General features: G+C 44.7%; 1 non-coding gene across 1 annotated transcript; it reads right to left on the bottom strand.

Moving 5' to 3' along the window:
• Positions 1-10649: 10649 nt before the first annotated feature.
• Positions 10650-10731, bottom strand: trnal-aag (transfer RNA leucine (anticodon AAG)). The gene has a single exon. It is a non-coding gene; the product is annotated as a tRNA-Leu (tRNA).
• Positions 10732-20158: the final 9427 nt, after the last annotated feature.

Here is a 20158-nt window from a genome sequence, read left to right as displayed (position 1 = left end):
TACCTGAAAGCGGGGCTATGGAATATCAAACACCGAGTATTGAGAAGGTATGTGCTTGCACACGGCAGGGTAAAGAGATACCAGGATCTTATCTTCCCGATTCTCATAGGATGCACTTTGGCAGTTATACCCAATCCCAATGTTCCAATCGATACCATGTCTGGAACACAGATCGGGTAGAATCAGTTCCACCCCTAGCCAGCTCAGGTACATTTTGCAAAAGTTGTCCAGTAACTGCAGTTGGTCACAGGTCTGCAGAACAGAAAATGTCTTTTGGCACTTGCCCTGTTCACATCTCTTTCCCAATTTTGTGGTCCATCAGTTCAAACGCATTTGCCCATGTATATGTGCAACTGAACGGTTTGATGAGTATGCTAGAGATTTGCACCAATCCTTACCTGGATCAATTGAATCCTCACGCACTGATTTGATCCCAAACAAAAGGATGGGTAGGAAACTTCGGTTTTCTCTGCACTCAACCGTACTCGGCAGGATTCCAGCCTCCGTGGGGAATTCCCAATGGATTTCAAGTCGAACACTTGAACTATTCGCCCACGCAGCAGAACCACGCCAGCAGTATACCTTTCCAGTTCTCTCTTTCTCCGTGGAGCTGAGGCAGAGTTAATCATTGCTGGGTTCATTTGAATTTAAAGATCAAAGCTTCCGAAAGGGCTAAATGTTGGAATAAGGTGGGACTGGATCCTCCATGCCAACAGATGTAATGGACATAGAGTTAAAACAAAAGCAGAAATTGAAGGAAAAATACCTCAACAAGTCTTGCAGCATCTGTGGAGACAGATTCAGAGACAATGTTTCAAAGTTTCTTCAGATCATTATCAGAAGTTTGCTTTCCCCCACAGGAAATGCAAAACCTGGTGGATTTCCCCAGAAGTTTCTGTTTTTTCTTTCAGTGTCCCGAAATCCGCAGTCTATAACATTAGCCATTAAAAGAATACAGAAACACGTTTGTGGTTCCGGATAAGATTACTGTTTTAGGGAACATTTTGCTGACCCAATTTAAAACCCAGAACTGTACAGGAAAGAAGGCGGATGAAGTGAGAACAGTCATAGATCCGCGCCTGAAGATCTCAAACAACCGACCTTTCGTTTATCAGCCGCAAGTGTTGACCAATTTCGGCAGAGAGACTGTTGAATCCAGAGCTTGCATGGGCCTCTAAAACAGGCTGTTACTGATTTCAAGTTTGGCCTGCCACTCCCTGAATGTCAATTTTCCTCTATGATTATTACTTGCCCAAAATAAAGTCTGATATATTCATTGTGGAGACAAGGTCACAGTCTGATCGCACCCTCTGCAGACACATTCATGTCACCGGTAACCGGCTCTTCTATAACTAGGACTGTATCCGTTTGAACCATTCAGTGTCTTGTCTGTACCAGAGCTTTCTCATTGTTCCAAAACCTTTCAATATCTCAGATCTGAGCATGTCTGAAGAACATCAGAGTCGATGGTCCGGCCTCTTAAAGAAGGGAAACATGTCTGGACTGTCTCTGCTCAGTTGGGCAGTTCACACTGCATTTCCCTCTAATTCTATGCTTCCCAATCTGTTCGTAAGGATTCACAAAAGTGCACACTAGATTTCCTGTTGTATTTCGTTATAAAAACTCCACCTGCCAACTGACAATGTTTTCGCAAATTCATTCACAAACCTCCACCTTACAACATTACCAGGCATGAGGAAATACCCTTTTCTGGACAGATTGCTGAGGGAGGTAAGGTCTTTTTTTGGAGGAAAGGTGAGCCGGATATTTCCACAGACTCTTCATAATGACGTTGGAAGGAGCAGTGAGGATGGGCAATTTGATAAACAGTAGGAAGTGTTGTCACTCACCAGGGCGAGTTACCTGAGCACTGGGATTGAAGATTTTTGAATGGAAGGCAGCACCTGCGCAGAATAAATGCAAGGATTACTGCAGATATTCGACAATCGAGCAGTATCCGTCGAAAGAGAAACAGGAGTGTATTTGGGGTTCAGACATCGAGTTTCCTAAATGTAGACAAATGTCCAGAACTGTTTGATGCGACTGGGTTTTGAAGTTTGAAAAATAATTCGTACTGCAGGAGGTAAGTCGAAACTCAAATTGCGAAGTTGTAGCAAATAGAATTCGAACCAATGCAGAGAAACCCCGGAAGGATTGCTAACGCATCACCTTATCCCCTCAGCCGCAGCTACGTGGGGCGTGGTGACCCTTAGCATTGCTTCTGGAATGGAGGATTTCAACCTAAAAGACTGCTTCTTGGGCTTGCTCTATCTGCACAATGATCTCAATATTTGCTTTCCATATATATTTGTTAAGAACGGAGGAAGCTGATGGAAGTTGAACTGAATGACCCACAATGATGTTGGATAGAGTGGATGGGAAGAATCCATTTTCATGCGCAGTGAGATTAATAAACTTGGTAATGGATCGAGAAAGAAAGATGTTGTTTCATTTGTATAGTGTCGACCAGCGCCAAATGGATCACAGCTGATGAAGTGTTTTTGAAGCAGAATCGTCATCGGCAAATCGAATTTGTAAATCAGGGCAGATTGTTTAACCAGAGGTCAAAAACGAAAATAATTCCAATGCTCAGAAATGCCACTGGACACAAGAGTGAGTGCAGACCTAACTTTAGAGATTTGTTTTGCTTTGATTTAAACGTGGGATAGTGTAGGACCAGAGGGTCTAATGTTAGAGGAAGGGCTTGCCCATTTAAGACACAAATGAGGAGGACATTCCCGTTTTCAGAGGGCAGAACATTTGTTAATTTCCTTACAACAGAGGACTGACAAGGCTGGGTACATTCACGACTGAGGTAAAGAGGCATTTACGCACTTTGGGAATCAAGGACCATGGGGTTAAGGCAAAACGGTCGAGTTGAGGATTAAATCTTCGAGTAAAAAGTGAGGTCTGCAGATGCTGGAGATCAGAGCTGAAAATGTGTTGCTGGTTAAAGCACAGCAGGTTAGGCAGCATCCAAGGAACGGGAAATTCTACGTTTCGGGCCATGAGCCCTTCATCAGGAATGAGGAGAGTGTGCCAGGCAGGCTAAGATAAAAGGTAGGGAGGGGGGACTTGGGGGAGAGGCGATGGAGATGTGATAGGTGGAAGGACGTCAAGGTGAGGGTGATAGGCCGGAGTGGGGTGGGGGCGGAGAGGTCAGGAAGACGATTGTAGGTGAGGAGGGCGGTGCTGAGTTGAGGGAACCGACTGAGACAAGGTGGGGGGAGGGGAAATGAGGAAACTGGAGAAATCTGAGTTCATTCCTTGTGGTTGGAGGGTTCCCAGGCGGAAGATGAGGCGCTCTTCCTCCAACAGTCGTGTTGTTATGTTCTGCCGATGGAGGAGTCGAAGGACCTGCATGTCCTCGGTGGAGTGGGAGGGAGTGTTAAAGTGTTGAGCCAAGGGGTGGTTGGGTTGGTTGGTCCGGGCGTCCCAGAGGTGTTCCCTGAAGTGTTCCGCAAGTAGGCGGCCCGTCTCCCCAATATAGAGGAGGCCACATCGGGTGCAGCAGATGCAATAGATGATGTGTGTGGAGGTGGAGGTGCAGGTGCAGGTTTGGAAGTCCACCTCCAAACGGACCGAACCACCAGGGATATATTTCCCTCCCCTCCCCTATCAGCGTTCCGCAAAGACCACTCTCTTCGTGACTCCCTCGTCAGGTCCACACCCCCCACCAACCCAACCTCCACGCCCAGCACCTTCCCCTGCAACCGCAGGAAATGTAAAACTTGCGCCCACACCTCCTCCCTTACTTCTCTCCAAGGCCCCAAGGGATACTTCCATATCCGCCACAAATTCACCTGCACCTCCACACACATCATCTATTGCATCCGCTGCACCCGATGTGGCCTCCTCTACATTGGGGAGACGGACCGCCTACTTGCGGAATACTTCAGGGAACACCTCTGGGCCGCCTGGACCAACCAACCCAAACACCCCGTGGCTCAACACTTTAACTCTCCCTCCCACTCCACCGAGGACATGCAGGTCCTTGGACTCCTCCATCGGCAGAAAATAACAACACGCCTGTTGGAGTAAGAGCGCCTCATCTTCCGCCTGGGAACCCTCCAACCACAAGGAATGAACTCAGATTTCTCCAGTTCCTCATTTCCCCTCCCCCCATCTTGTCTCAGTCGGTTCCCTCAACTCAGCACTGCCCTCCTAACCTGCAATTTTCTTCCTGACCACTCCGCCCCCAGCCCACTCCGGCCTATCACCCTCATCTTGACCTCCTTCCACCTATCACATCTCCATCGCTCCTCCCCCAAGTCTCTCCTCCCTACCTTTTATCTTAGCCTGCCTTGTACACTCTCCTCATTCCTGATGAAGGGTTCTGGCCCGAAACGTCGAATTTCCTGTTCCTTGGATGCTGCCTAACCTGCTGTGCTTTAACCAGCAACACATTTTCAGAGTTGAGGATTAACCAAATCAGCCAGGATCTCATTGAACTTTGACGCTGACGGGATGGCCCAAATGGCTTCCATCTGCAGCAATGCCATTTCTGTGAATTTGAAAATGCTGGAGACCATTGTAACGGAAGAAAAGCAGATAGTTTAGAAAAGATGATTGTAAACACAGTCAACATCTGTCGTTGAAAGGAAAATCACACTTTGGCAATTTGCCAGAGATTTTTTGCTGACATGACATGAAAATTTTTTCAAGGAAGCAGATAGATGAACTCTATTTCTATTTCTAGCAGAGACTCAATATGGGGTCAAATAATAAAACGTCGTTGAGCAAGTTAAGAGTTCATGGTGTTGTGTAATAAATGACCTTTGACTGTCCATTATTTACTGAACACAAGCCACCGAATCATGTGTAATTTTTAATGTTTTAAAAGGTAAATCGTGAAATGCAGTAATGTCAGGCATATGGCTTCAATGATGTTTCTCTGTATTAACGACCTGATGAAGTGGCAGAGTGAAATTTGTCCAGTTTTGCTGATGATGCACAATAGATTGCAGGACATCTTGTGATGAGGTTGGGGAATCTGCAATGCGGGATACTGTATGTAGGTCGTCTGGGTAAGGAAAAAAAATGACAGATGCAGTTTCCTGTCGGGTATGTGAGGCCATGAATTCGGTAGGAAGAGTCAAAGTCAGAAAACTATTAAAATCGAGAGAAACCGCAATAAAATGTGGTGCAGAAGAATCTGGATGTTCTTACGCATGAAACAAAGATGAGCGATTGATTTATTATTTTCTGGCAAAAAGATCCATACCCTTCTCTAATTTTTGCAATGAGATGGTTTTCCAGGAAATCACTGGAACTAAGGAATCTGTAAATTAATTGAAAACCATGATAAGTTTCGTTTTGTTCGATGGGACATATTTGATGCATCGTTTAATGTTCTCTGAACTTCCTTTACAAAAGAGCCGAGACTGGGCGAGTAAAATTAAGATCACTGAAGATTATTGCCATCCTTTATTTATCACACACAATTTTTTTCTCATATGTTTTATTTCACATCATAGTTGCTGTGAGTGGGCTTGCAAACTACACCCGCTGGTGACTTGTTTCCTCACAATTTCTCATATCTAAACAAACAGATTCTACATTCTTACAATTGGACTATTTTCGACAGTCTTGTGTCCCATATCTCAGGAGGAATCCACTGCACTTGTATCGTGTTCAGAGGATGTTCATGAGAATGTTCTCAGGACTGAGGCATGGATGTGGAGTTAGGTTCGCACGCTTGAGCTGGGAGGTTCATTTCAGAAGTTTCATCACTCTGTTGGTAAATCTTCAGTGGGCCTCAGGCGAATCAGTGAACATGATTCCTGTTTTCTATTTATATGTTTGGGTTTCTTTGGGTTGGTGATGTTATTTCCTGTGGTGATGTCATTTCTTGTTATTTTCCTCAGGGGGTGGTAGATGGGGTATAACGCGATTTGTTTGTTGATAGTGTTCTGGTTGCAATTCCAAGCTTCTTGGAATTCTCGATTGCGTCTGTTTGTCTTGTCCTAAGATGGATGTGTTGTTCCAGTCGATGTGGTATCCTTCCTCATCTGTAAGGATACTAGTGAGAGGGTCATATCGTTTTGTGGACAGTTGGCGTTCATGTATCGTCGAACTAGTTTTGTGCCTGTTTGTCCAATATATTGTTTGTTACAGTTCTTGCACGTTATTTCGTAAATTGTATTAGTTTTGCTTGTGGTCTGTATGGGGTCTTCTAACTTCATTAGTTGCTGTATTACTGTTTGGTTAATGTCATTCTATTCTCGGTGGAGTTTGGAGAGATGAACAGGCATCTAACTGAAAAGCACAGATTACTGAATGTCCTGGGCAGAGTGGATGTTGGGAAAATGTTTCCATTAGTTGGAGATACTAGAACCTGAGGGCATAGACTTAGAGTTAAGCGAAGACCAAATAGAACAGAGATAAGGATAAAAGTCTTCATCAAATGAGTGGTGAGAGTATGGAATTCATTGCCACAGAAGGCTGTGGAGGCCAGGCCGATGAGTATGTATAAGACTGAGATAGATAGGTTCTTGAGAATCAAGGGATACGAGGAGAAGCGGGAGAATGAGGTGAGGAAACGTATCATGCAAGATTGAAATGTATAGACGACTTGATGGTCTGAATGGACTAATATCTGCTCCTATATGTTATGGTCAAATATGCTAACTAAGTGCCCAAACTGTGTGTTCTGCAATGTTTGTTGTGTCAAGTTGCATTTTGCCTCAGTTTAGATACACAGCTTGTTATCACCTGCAGATTTCATTTCGAGTTACTTGATCTTAAATCCACACGTTGATTACCTGAAAACGCTGGAAAATAATCAGAAACTCAGAGGGCGAGGGGGGTAGGTGGAGGGAGAGGAGGTGCAGAGTGAAAGAGAGAGAGAGAGACGTCAAGATGGTTTCAATAGATCTGGGAATGCTAGACATTGAACAGGCTTTAACAATAACTGGTTGGTATCAAGAAAAAAAGAAAGCTCTAAGTTAGGGTGGAACACAGGAGCAATGGAATATCAGAGCCATTAAGCCCGGAGAAGAGAAGTAAAGTGTGTGCTGGGGCCAGCTTCAAACTGAAAGAAAATAAAGGACATAAACAATTGGAAACAAAACAGTGGAAAGTATGTAAATTCTGAATTTGTTGCATATGGTTTTGAATCCAGGAAGCGAGGAAGTGTGGAGGAAGGAAGCTAGAGAACTCATTAGTTTGTCACCTGGACCCACTCTCTATCCTGTTTCAAGCAACACATTATAAATTAGACCACGTGGCCCAAAAGTCGAGGTGCTCACTGGCTGTCAGTCTCTCTTCTCCGGTTGTGCCTGAACACTGGCAACCTTTGAGACAGAACGTTCTGGGGAATCTTTTTCCCTGAGTTTGGCTTCTGCTCAATTAATCTGTTCTCCTCTAAGGTTCTCAGATTTTGTTTCGTGAATTTCTTTCCTGAGCTGACAATGTCACTTATATCTTCTTCCACAGGGGATTGAATAGAAAACTCAACGAAACAGCACATCAAAATTTGAAAGAGTGACCCTTCTGCAGGGCCTGATAATAACCAGCCTTCAACTGTCAAAGGAAAAACTGTCAAGGGATAACCAGGTTTGACCTACAAAGAATGAAACCTGAAAGCAACAACACCCCCAGATTTTATGGATTACATAAAGTGCACAAACCAGACATCCCACTCAGACCCAGAGTATCACTACCAGGGACACCATCACACAAACTGGCTAAAGAACTGCAACAGAAATAAAAACACCTGATCAGCGGATCCAGACACTCTATACAGTCAACGCTGGAATTCTTGGACATCATCAGAAATATACATATAGACAAGGAAGAAACTATGGTCTCATTCAATGTAACGGCATTGTTCACTTCTATCGACAAAACCCTAGCCAGAGAAACAATAGCCAACCTGCTGGACATACAGAACAGACAACAGGGCGTTGAATCTTTCAACACGGATGGCATAGTTAAACTACTAGGCCGGTGCCTCACAACACGCTTCATATTCAACAACCAAATATCTGAACGGTACACCAATGGACTCACCCATCTCTGGACTCATAGCAGAAGCGGTAATGCAAAGGTTAGAACAAACTGTCTAACCGCAAATTCAACTCTGGGTCAGATATGTGGATTGCACCTTTGTAATCATTAAAAACACAGAAATAGAGAACACACACCCGATCATCAACGCCATCCTCACAGGAATCTGATTCACTAGAGAAGAAGAAAAGGACAATCAACTCCCATTCCTAGACGTGATGGTATAGAGAACACCGAACAGAGAATTCACGACAAAGGTATACAGGAAAGTCACTCACACAGAGCAAGTCCTGAACTATGAAAACAACCACCCCATCACTCACAAAATAAGTTGCATCAAAACACACTTCAAAAGGGCCACAACACACTTCAGTACACCAGGACTGCAAAAACAGGAAGAATAACACCGATACAATGTTTTCGCCAAAAACGGATAACCCCACAATTTCATCAACAGATGCCTGAGGGAAAGGCAACGGAACGAGGACATGCCACAACGCAAATGACTAGCCACACTACCATAAATCAAGAGTGTTTCAAAACTGACAGCCAGATTACTGCGACCACGAGGACTCATAGCAGCACACAAACCAACAGCCACTGTCAGACAACGACTCACCAGAACGAAGAACCCGCTACCCAGCATGAGCAAAACCAACACAGTGTGCAAACTCCCATGCAAGGACTGCACAAAACACTACATAGGACAAACAGGAAGACAAATAACGATCCGCATCCATGAACACCAATTAGCCACGAAACGACACGACCAGCTATCCTGAGTAGCTACACACGCAGATGACAAGCAACATGAGTTCGACTGGGACAACACTACTATTATAGGACAAGCCAAACAGAGATCAGCCAGGGAATTGCTGGAGGCAATGCACTCATCCACAATAAGCACATCGACCTAGATCCAATATACTGACCACTGCAAAGGACAGCTGGAACTGACAACCGGAAGTGGCAGAGACAAACCACTATAAATTCCGGAGGAAACATCACAGGAGCGCTTCACAGGAGGCTCCCAAGCACTGAGGATGTCACATAGACAGGGGATGAAACGTCTGCAACAAAAATTCGCAGCCTGGCCAACAGAACCACAACAACGAGCACCCGAGTTACAAATCTTCTCGCGAAGTTTTAACCCCAGTCCTGTTTCTCAAGGATGTGGAGGGGACCGGGTTTGAGAGTTTGGTTTGAGTTTCGCTGTCTTTGCTCTTGCCTCTGGTCTTACACATCCTCCGCCGTTTTCCTTCACTCACTCTCCATCTTGCACTATCTCTACCTACCAATCTCCATGTCTCTGAATTACATGATGCTTGGTTTTGCTTCTGTCGTGAAGAGATCACAGGCAATTGTTCGTGGAAAACAGCAGGGATTAAGACACAAGCTGCTGTTAGGGCAACATATGGAGTGATGTGTTCGCAGATTGTTTCCACGGTAACAGATTGGGAATGGGGTTGCAGGTTCTTGATAGGGAACAGAATGATTTAACAGGCCATCAGTCGTAGAACAGAGTGGGGAATGTTTCACAGGTAATACGTGGGGAGGCAGAGTGGGGATTGAGTTACACAATGTTGCGACGTAAGCAAAATGGGGCTGGGATCACATCATATTGCTACGAAAACAGTCACGAAACGGGATGACAGGTCAATGCCTGAACAACAGAGTCAGAATGGGATTACAGGTCGTTGATGGGAGAAAAACGTGGGGTTGGGTTCAGAAAATTGATAGGGAAGCAGGATGAGAATGGGTTCACAGACCGTGGCTCTGAGAACAATCGTGCATATGGATACACAGACCATGGACATCACAGTGCGGATGGGATCACACGTCATTGGTGGTAGAAGAGAGTTGAAATGGATTTCCAAGCCGTTGCTGCGAGAAAAGAATGAGGATGGGTTCATTGGCCATTACGAGAGGAACAAAATGGGAATGGGTTCACAGGCCGTTGCGAGGGGTAGAGTATGGGGAAGGCTGTTGCGATCGACATGCAGCGGGAATGCCGTCACAGGCAGTTGGGAGGAGAACAGAGTCGGGGTGAGGTTTCAGCCATTACTAGGGAAATAGGGAGGACTGAGTCACAAGTCATTGCTAGGAGTACAGAACTCGGCCGGAGAACAGTTACGAGATGTGGCCGCAGGTCTTTCATGTGAGAAAAGAGTGGGGAACGATGCACAGTTTGTTGTTAGGGGAGAAGAATGGGAATGTGTTCGCAGACTGTAGCCAGGGAACGGATCAATTATGATTTCACACGCCGATGTCTCCAGGACGGAAATGAAGGAAATGGGAGAAACTCAATAACATATTCACTGGAATGATTTTCCAATTCATCAGAAAGCCAAATCACGATGAATCGACTCAACGCAGGAGTTTGTTTAACAACAGCGATGAAATGACAGTCTCCATTCTTGTCGAGTAACAACTCAACTTGCCTGGGACATAAAGCATCAGTCGAGCTGTTTGTGGCCTTCTGCCCGGGAGGTGAACACCGTCATGACAGCTGAGAAACTTGGCAAAACTCAGCACGTTTCCACACCACCGTTAATTCCCCGGGAAGCAAATCAAATCTTTTTGTGAACAGAAGTACAGCGGGAATGGAAACAGCATTGTAACAAGCTGATCAGTAGAAATGTCAGTGGTGTGATTCGAACCCACGCCCGTGTCGAGACTGGAGCCTTAATCCAGCGCCTTAGACCGCTCGGCCACACTACCAGCGGCACTGAAGCACCATTTTCTTGCATTTCCAATTGAGCTCCTGCATGACAACAGATGGAAAGTCACGTGAAATGGGTTCCATGATCCCTCTCCGACTCGCACGGCTGCTTGGATGTGCCGGCTACAATATCAATTTCGCAACAAATAATGATAGCTCATCAATCCGGATAAAAATCAATGGTAAGCTGAGGCTATCTTCTCAGACTCTTTTCAGCTACAAATGTATCTGTGAGTGCGTGAGCATACATGTTCGCTTATGATTTGGTCAAATAACCATGAACTGCTTGACATTACTGCAATTTCGATTCTTGCTTTGCTAAATGATTTCACCCATTGCTCGAAACAGGACAACTTTCACGTTTACACGGAACATGAAACACACCGGACGACAGGGAGAATGCACAAAGCTGAGCAGGCCGTGTTCCACATCATACCGTGCAGCATAGTTTCTGTCACTGTGTATGTTTTGCAGAATAAGAGTCCCAAAGAATGTTCTCCAGCCTAAAACCGGAGGTAGCATTACAATCCGAGAACGACAGATCCTATTGTGAGGATGCTCTGACCTCGGGGACAGTTCGAGATGCCACTTTCCTTGCCTTTTATGCAATTGGCTGCAGGGATGTTCACACCTGGACATGAGCCACATCGACACCAACTGAGTTGGAAACCTGCGTGGGAATCGACGAGAAGCGACTCAAAAAATCTTGCTTAATTCCATGGTGCTTATTAGAAATGCAGTTTCTGTTCACCTCATTTTAAAAGGCAGTTTCTGAACAGAGGAACTGAAGTCAAAAGGTAATTATCTCGCCCCACTCCCACTCCGGGAGAGGTGCTAACTGCACTTGATTGCTTTTTGTTCTCGATGTGACGAGCTCTCACGCCTGAGTCACCTTCACGCCTCTTGTTGCTGAGTGACTCACAAAGAAGGAGTTTCACCAGAGCTGCAACTGCCTCACTTTCCCACTCACTTATCTTTCACCTTTCTGTTTCCAACAGTTCATTGTTGTCCAGGGTAATTGACATCTTGAAAAATTTAAAACAAATGACAGTTGAAATTGATGACAAAATAGAGCCAAGGATGTCGTCAATGTTTGGTCTATAGGGTGAGGTGGAACATGCTGGACATCTTTCCCGACAGCGTAACGCATGCGACATGATTTTATGGAAGGGTTGTAAACTGAGTATTTTCGTGTTTTACCCAAGCTGGGGTGAGTTGAAAACTCGAGAGCATAGGTTTACGGTGAGTGGTCTGAAATTGACAAAGGACCTGAGGCACATTTCCCACACACAAGTTTGTGCGTGTATGAAATGAGCTACCAGAGGGAGTGGAGTAGGCTATTGCACTTGAAAAAATTGCAATGGTAACCGGATGAGTTTCTGGATAGGATGGGTTTCGAGGGATTGAGGCCAAATGCTGGGGAACGGGACTTGTTTAATTTTGGTTATATGGCGAGCATGGATGAGATACACTGAAGTATCTGTTTCCACGCGGTGTACCCCAATAACATTGTGTTGCTTACACCGGTTTTAAAGAATTACCATCATAGCAGCAGGGACACTTGGTAATGTTGGTTGGTTTTGTGATTGAAATTCTTTGTCCAGCGGGTGTGCCACAGGGATCTGAGCATTATGGGCATGAATTGCTCGGATGTGAAAGCAGAAGGTATCATTATTGGTTTGCAAATGACAGGAAAGGTGAGGGTGTTGTCCACAGTGTGAGGATGGTCTCAGGCTACAGTCTGAAGGTTGAGTCTGAGACAGAATTTCAAGAGAGTAATTTCAATTAATAAGCAGGCAAGAGCACAGCAGCCACTAAGGGAAAACTATCAATTAAACTGCATTACCTCAATGTAAAAGACTTGAAAAGTAAGGCAGACGAACACTCGGTTGGATGGGACCATGGGAATGGTAAATCACAGGAGTTACAGAAACACAGCTGAGTGAGGGCCTCGACAGGCAGCTCAAAGTTCCAGGGCACAGATGCTATAGGAAGAATAGAATGGGAAGCAAGAGAGGAGGGGGATTGGTGATTTTGATCAGTGAAAACATCACTGCAACACCTAGAGAGCATATTCCTCGAGAACGGCCAGCGAAGCTTTATTCATGGAACTGAGAAATATGGCTGGATGATCAGTTTGATATGACAGTAGTACAGGTCCGCAGTAGTCAGCGGGAAATTGAACAGCAAATACGTCGGAGATCTCAGATATCTGTAAGAATGATAGGGTGGTAATGGTCGGGGATTTTAACTTTCTCAACCTCGACTTCCTGCAGCAAGGTAGGGGTTGCGCACCTCGATATTTGCTGTGGGGAAAAAGGGGAATCCCGGAGAAAACAGTACAAGGAGCGCACTGTCACAGCAATGCCCCACCCACCCCCTTTCCACGGTCACCTTCTGCCCCAAGTGTAACAGAGTCTGTGGAAGGCCCAATTGGTCTGTACACCCACCAACAGATTCCCCTGAGAATGGGAGAGAATCAGCCTTGTCTGTGACCCATTACCAATGAGATGGTGAGATAGGAAGATTGAATCCATTCACTATTATCCCAGTGCATTTGTTACAAATTCCAATAATTCCCTGTTAATGCAGTGTCTAAAAGTGGAATGCTTATAAGGGGCCCTGAACACCTGTCCGTCCAGTCGTATGTTCTGATCCTTATTACCCAGAATTTGGTCTCCGACTGTTTGATAATCTGAAGCCACATATTGTTTTAGCCATCTATTGCAATCTCTAATGGTGAGAGTTCCCCGTTCTGCTTTCCATTCTGCCTGACCTTCCACAATGTTGTGTCCTGTGAATATTAATACCTCACCTTTTTGTTCACCTTGTGACCGTGTCTCCGTGATGGTGATTGGATAGAAATCACAAGTCACACGAGCAAATCCCTTATTGCAAATGCTTCATGCACTCAAATTAAGAAGCATTAATTTACTTTTAAAATCACAATTTCCTGTTACAAACTTATCTGTTGATGTTCAATTTTACTTAAACTCAGTGTCTTCCTGTTTCTTTCTGTTTCTCCTCAGCCACATCCCCAAGTTTCAATATTTCAACATTTGTCTATGGAATTGGGAATTTCCTTTCAGCTGAGCCCTGTCCCTCCTTTTCTGTGTCAGTTTAAAGCACTCTACATAATCCCGGTCATATGATTGACCAGGTCCCAGCGCTGTACCATCCCTGTAAAATAGCTGACTCCTTTCTGAGTACTGGTAGCAGTGCTCACTGCAGCAGAACCACTTCTTTTGACACCATGGTTTCATCCTGATACCTTCCTGCGCTCTAATGATATCACTCATTAACTCTCCATGTGGTATCCCTCAATGTCTAACTGCTGCCTCTGTCAATGCCTCTCGCTTTTACAGCTGGTCTAAGATCCTGAGATAACAGAATTCTTCACTCCAGAGAGAGGAGGCAGCAGAAGTCTGGGACGGAGACTGGCTTTCTCTAGATCTCTGTTGGACTCAGTGCTCCCCTACATGAGTAATCCTCACTGCATCATTCTAATTACCCATTCTGTCTGTTTCTCTGTCTCCTGCAGATACTCAGGATATTCCAACTCCTGTCTCATCCATCACCACATTGAAGATGGTTGGTCAGCCAGAGAGAGATCGAGAGGCAGGTCTAAAGCCTTTAGTAAATTCTGCAACCAGTAAAGTCACTCACAGTAAACAGCACAGGGAGAAGTTAGTGGCCTCTAACTTTCGACCCGGAAGACAAGACTCAGATATAATGCTGGTCACTACAAATCTTTCTACCTTTCACATCCTCCCCTTATGACTACAATAGTCATTTCCATTACCTTCATGTGCTGCCCTAATTCTGTCTGTGACTCTCACCATGTCCCACCCCTACAGCCCACCATTTTTCTGAATATCCTCCTTCAAACGCTCCCTATCTATGTCACCTGTTCCAGCCTCGACAATTCTCCTTATCATTAGGAAAAACCTTCCATTCAAAGCTGATCAAATATCCTCTAACTCTCCTGATCGATCTAACTACTTTTAGTTGTGAAACTCTCATTATCTCTGCAAAATACTATCCAACAGGATTTAAAGCCCTCCCTGCCGTTGCATGGTCCTCCCATCCATACAACAGTCCCTGTCTTTGTAACATTGTCCTGCATCTTTCAACCTCCTGTTTGCTGAATCCTCTTCAGTCACTGCACTTTCTCTATTTCTGTCACTTTCCCCTCCTCTTCGAAACCGCCATCTGTCTAATACCAAGCAGTCTCTGCAGCCCTCCCTATTTCTAATCACCAACTGCCTCTACAACCCTCCCTACATCCTTTCCCACTTCCAGCCCCTTCAGCACCTTATATAAATGCAAGCACCCCATTTGCCAAGGCTACTCCAGGTCCGACAATATCTGTCAGAATCTGAAGTCCACACTCACTCTAACCTGCAATTCTCTCTCTATTCCATTAATATCTGCAGCCACCACTGCTGTGTGTACTTTTCTTCAGTCCTGCTGTCCCATTAAGCTTCACAAGCTTGCATTAACTAAAGCCTGTGTATCTTAGTAATGTCCTAAAAACTTTCATGTCTCTGTAAACTGCTCCAAATTGTCCACTATCTCCATAAACATCTACAGTTCATAAAGCTGTCCCCTTCCGTATAACCTCTTCCAGTCCTGTCAACATCCCCAATCTATGGAGCCCCTTTAATGTTCCCTTGTTGTGTAATCACTTTAAGACCCTGACGAATTCCTGATCTTATCACCAACTGCAATCTTTGTGACTGTCCAGTTCCAATAGGACTCACTTTCAGTGCCAACTCATCCAGTCTCTACATCCATCTATAATCTCCTTATCCTTCTCCAATTCTTTGATCTTAATTAAATTAAATTTCACCATCTTTCCCTCCACGCTCCCGACCACAGGAAACTCTTTCAGCTTGTGCAACCCTCCCCATCTGTGTAACTGTCTCCAACCCAGCAACCTGGCATTCTCCATTGCCTTTCTATCTATGTAGTCTCCAGGACCTAGAGGCCCTCTTGTATCTGTAAGCATCTTCAGTCATTACAACCTTACATATCTGTTAGTATACACGGTTCTCTTCTCCCTGAAACACCCCCTGTCTCTACCTCTCAGTCTGCCTGCCTCTCCCTACATCCGTACCTATCCCTATCTCCAGAATGTAATCCAACTCCCTCTATCACTGCAAATTCCTCCAATCACCAAACACCTTTGTCCCACTGACATACTTGAACAGATGTAACTCTGTTTAACTCTAACATCCTCGAGCTCCTGTAAGCCTCCCTAAATCTGTAACCTCTTCTCATCTGTTCAGCCCCTCACTACTGAGGAATGACTCTCTGCATTCGCCATAAGGCAGACGGAATGACAGTGAACAGACGTAATGAAACCGTCATTCCGGAGATGTAGCTGCAGAATGACCATCGCTGGGAAGGGAATATTGAGGGGTTTTTGGGATCTCGGCAGGCTAGGCAAAAAGCCAGCAAGTTGTGAAGAAAGGATGAGATTAATGCATTAATGAGACAGTCACGTGGATCTGAAGATCAACTGTTGGAATCTATTTGGGTGGAGCTGAGAATAAACAAGCAGCAGCAGCCCTTAGCAGGAATTCTTTTGTAGGCACCAGGCAGTGATGGTAATGTCAATATGGTTATGGTCAGGAGACTGAATATACTTGTAGCAAGGGCAGTACAGTAACTGTGTGTGACAGTGGTCTCCATCCCGACTAGATATCAGGGCTGTAACGGATAGAATCCTGGATTACATATGAGATGGTTTTCTGTAACATCATATCAAAGAGGCATCAACAAAATTGTCTATTGTAGATTAAATGCAGTGTAATTATAAATATCTCATAATCTTATTATAAAGGAGTTTTGTGAGCAGTGACCCACAATGTTATAATGTAGATATGGTGTTTGAGTTAAGAACATGAGATGTAGGAGTGTGGGCATTCCTTTAAGCAGAAATGTGCGTGAAGGTTTGAAGTTACTCAGAAACATGAACAGGCAGAGAATAGAGGGATATGGATCATGTGCAGGCAGGTGGTATATGTCGAGAATAGCACCATGGACAAGCACAGCCATGATGGGCCGAAAGGTCTATTGCTGTGCTGTACTGTTCTATGTTCTAACTTCCCAGCATCTACCATGTCAACGCCGTTCAGAATCTTGGAAGTTACATTCCATTTCTCTCTCATTTTTCTAAACATCAGTGGGTTCAACCTCAATCTCCTCCACCTCTTTCCATTTGAAAATTCATCCATTCTCAGGATTAGCTGAGTTACCCTTCTGTGACCTGCCTCCGTTGCAAGAATATCTTTCCTTCGGGCACTCATGCTGTTCATAATATTGTAGGTGTGGTCTGACTCGAATCTTGTATACTTTTTGCAAGACATTCCTATTTTTTGACTCCATTCCCTTTGTAATAAGTGGCCACATTGTATTTGCCTTCTCTAATACCTGCTGAGCCTGGGAGCTACCTTTTTCAGATTGACAAACAAGAACTCCCTCAACCCCTTCTGCTGTCAGTCTGAAACCAAATAGTGTTAGCCTGACAGCATGCTGATATACGTTAGAAAGGATATGTGAATAAACAATAATTGGACCCTTAGAAACACATTGTGTAAAATAAAATGTGTTTCTGGACCAGTTGGACTTTATTTGTTGGTGTAAATATAAATGGCAGAATAGATAAGGGTGTAGGTGGGGCGTGTTGTTATGGGGGATACCTTCTATGTGAATTTTCAGAAGCCTTTATGTAAGTTTCAGTAAAGGCTGAGGGGTGACTTGTTCGAGGATAGTGCCCATTAAATATAAATAAGGTCATCTATGTGTAGAAACAGAGGAGATGGTTGTGATATTAACCAAACAAAATCTTATGGAGAAAGACATGGAAGCTCGGGAACTTTGGGAAATAATAGTGATGCCTTGGAAAGAATCCTCAATAGAGAATATGAAGTGCTGGAATCTTAAAACAAGTAAAGGTAGATCCATCCTCGTAGCTCATTAGGTCGAACCTAGATTTTTTTGTGGGAAGCGAGGGAAGAGATTGAAGTGTCCCTAACAGAGATATTTACATTTTCAGAAGACACAGTGAGGTGTTGGAAGACTTCAGGGTGGTTAATGCTATTCCATCACTTAAGGATTACAGGGAAAAGCCAGAAAATTACAGCCCCGTGAGCCTAGTGATGGGAAGTTGTTGGAGGAGATTCTGAGAGAAAGGAGCGATGCATATTTAGAAGACAAGGGTCGATTCAAGATGGTCAGAATGGCTTTGTGAGTGGGAAACCTTGTTTCACAAACCGGAGTGACTCTTTGCGGAGATGGCCAAAGATAGATGAAGGCAGAGCAGTGAACATTGTTCAAATGGTCTTTAGTGAAACATTTAACAATGTTCGAAGGGATGTAGACCATCTAGTCAAGAGGAACAAGAAAGCATATTTAAGGTTGAGGAAGCATGGACAGACAGGGCTTTGTAGAATTACATGGAGTAAGATGATGGCTCATTGGACCAGGGACCCGATTTTGATTCCAGCCTCAGGTGACTGTCTGTATGGAGTTTGCACATTCTCCCCATGTCTGTGTGGATTTACTCCAGGTGCTCCGGTTTCCACCCACAGTCCAAAGATGTGCAGGTTGGGTGACTCAGCCATGCTAAATTACCCATAGTGTTCACGAATGTGTAGGTTTGGTGCATTAGTCAGGGCAAAGGGGGAGGAATGGGGTGGGAGAATGGTTCTGAGTGAGATACGCTTCAGAGTAAGCGTATAGAATTGTTGGGCCAAATTGCCTGTTTCCACACTGTAGGGATTCTTTGAAGGTAGCTAGAAAGGAACTAAGAATTGACTTAGGACAGCTACAAGGGGGCATGACAAAAAATTAAGCAAGGATTAAGGAAAACATTAAGGCATTCTCCACTTATGTGAGGAATAAGAGGATGGCCAGATTGAGTGTAGGGCGGGTCAGGAATAGCGGAGGGAACTTGTGTCTGGAGGCAGAGGAGATAGGGAAGGTCCTTAATGAATACTATGCCTCAGTATTCACTACTGTGAGGGACCTTGTCGTTTGTGAGAACAGCGTGAAAAGAACTAATGTATGTCAACAGGTTGATGTTAAGAACGCGTATTTGCTGAGAATTATGTAAAACATAAGGATAGATAAATCCTCTGGGCCAGACGGGATGTTTCCAAAGTTACTGCAGGAAGTGAGGGAAGAGATTTTTGTGCCGTTGGTGAGGATCACTACACTTACTGTCCACTGGTGTCGTACCAGAAGATTGGAGGATGGCAAGTGTTATTACCTTGTTCGAGACAGGCAATAGGATTAATCCTGGGAATTACAAACCATTTAGTTTTATGTCTGTGATGTGCAGATTATTGGAGATGACTCTGAGAGACAGGATTTATAATTCCTTGGAAAACCATAGTTTGATTAGAGATAGTCAGCATAGTTGTGTAAGGGGCAGGTCATGCCTTACAAATCTTATTGAATCCTTTGAGAACGTGACAAAACATGCTTATGGCTCATTCAGAAAATAGGGAGGAATGTGTTACAGGGAAACCTGCCAGCCTGGACACTGAATTCCTGGCCCATAGAAGGCAGAGGGTGATGACAGATGGAAATCACTCAGATGCAGGTCAGTAACCAGTGGTGTTGTGCAGGGATCGATTCCAGGACCTCTGCTTTTTGTGATTTTTTTTAGAAAATGACTTGGAAGTGGGTGTGGAAGAGTGGGTTAGTAAGTTTGCCAATGTCAATGAGGTTGGTGGAGTGGTGCATAGTGTGGAGGGGTGTTTCAGGCTGCAACGGGACATTGACAGGATGCAGAGCTGGGCTGAGAAGTGGCAGATGGAGTTCAAGCTCCAAAAATGTGAAGTGATTTATTTTGGAAGGTCGAAAACGAATGCAGAATACAGGGATAAAGGCAGAACATTTGGCAATGTGGAGGAAGAGATAGACCTTGGGGTAAACATCCAGAGATCCCATAAAAGTTGCCACACAGGTTGATAGGATGTTTAGAAGGAATATGTTGTGTTGGCTTTCATGAGCTTAGTTTTAAAGCCGTGAGGTTATGCTGCACCTATGTGTAGCCCTAGTTAGACCCCACTTGGAATATTGTGTTCAGTGCTAGTCCCCTCACAACAGGAAGGGTGTGGAAACGTTATAGATGGTAAAGAGAAGATTTCAGCTGCAAATGTGTTGCTGGTCGAAGCACAGCAGGTTAGGCAGCATCTCAGGAATAGAGAATTCGACGATTCGAGCATAAGCCCTTCATCAGGAATAAGAGAGAGAGCCAAGCAGGCTGAGATAAAAGGTAGGGAGGAGGGACTAGGGGGAGGGGCGATGGAGGTGGGATAGGTGGAAGGAGGTCAAGGTGAGGGTGATAGGCCGGAGTGGGGTGGGGGCGGAGAGGTCAGGAAGAGGATTGCAGGTTAGGAGGGCGGTGCT

Source organism: Hemiscyllium ocellatum, chromosome 28 (assembly GCF_020745735.1).
Source record: "Hemiscyllium ocellatum isolate sHemOce1 chromosome 28, sHemOce1.pat.X.cur, whole genome shotgun sequence".
NCBI lineage: Eukaryota > Metazoa > Chordata > Chondrichthyes > Orectolobiformes > Hemiscylliidae > Hemiscyllium > Hemiscyllium ocellatum.
The sequence above is the reverse complement of the archived record's forward strand: the minus strand, read 5'-3'. Positions and strand labels throughout refer to the sequence as shown.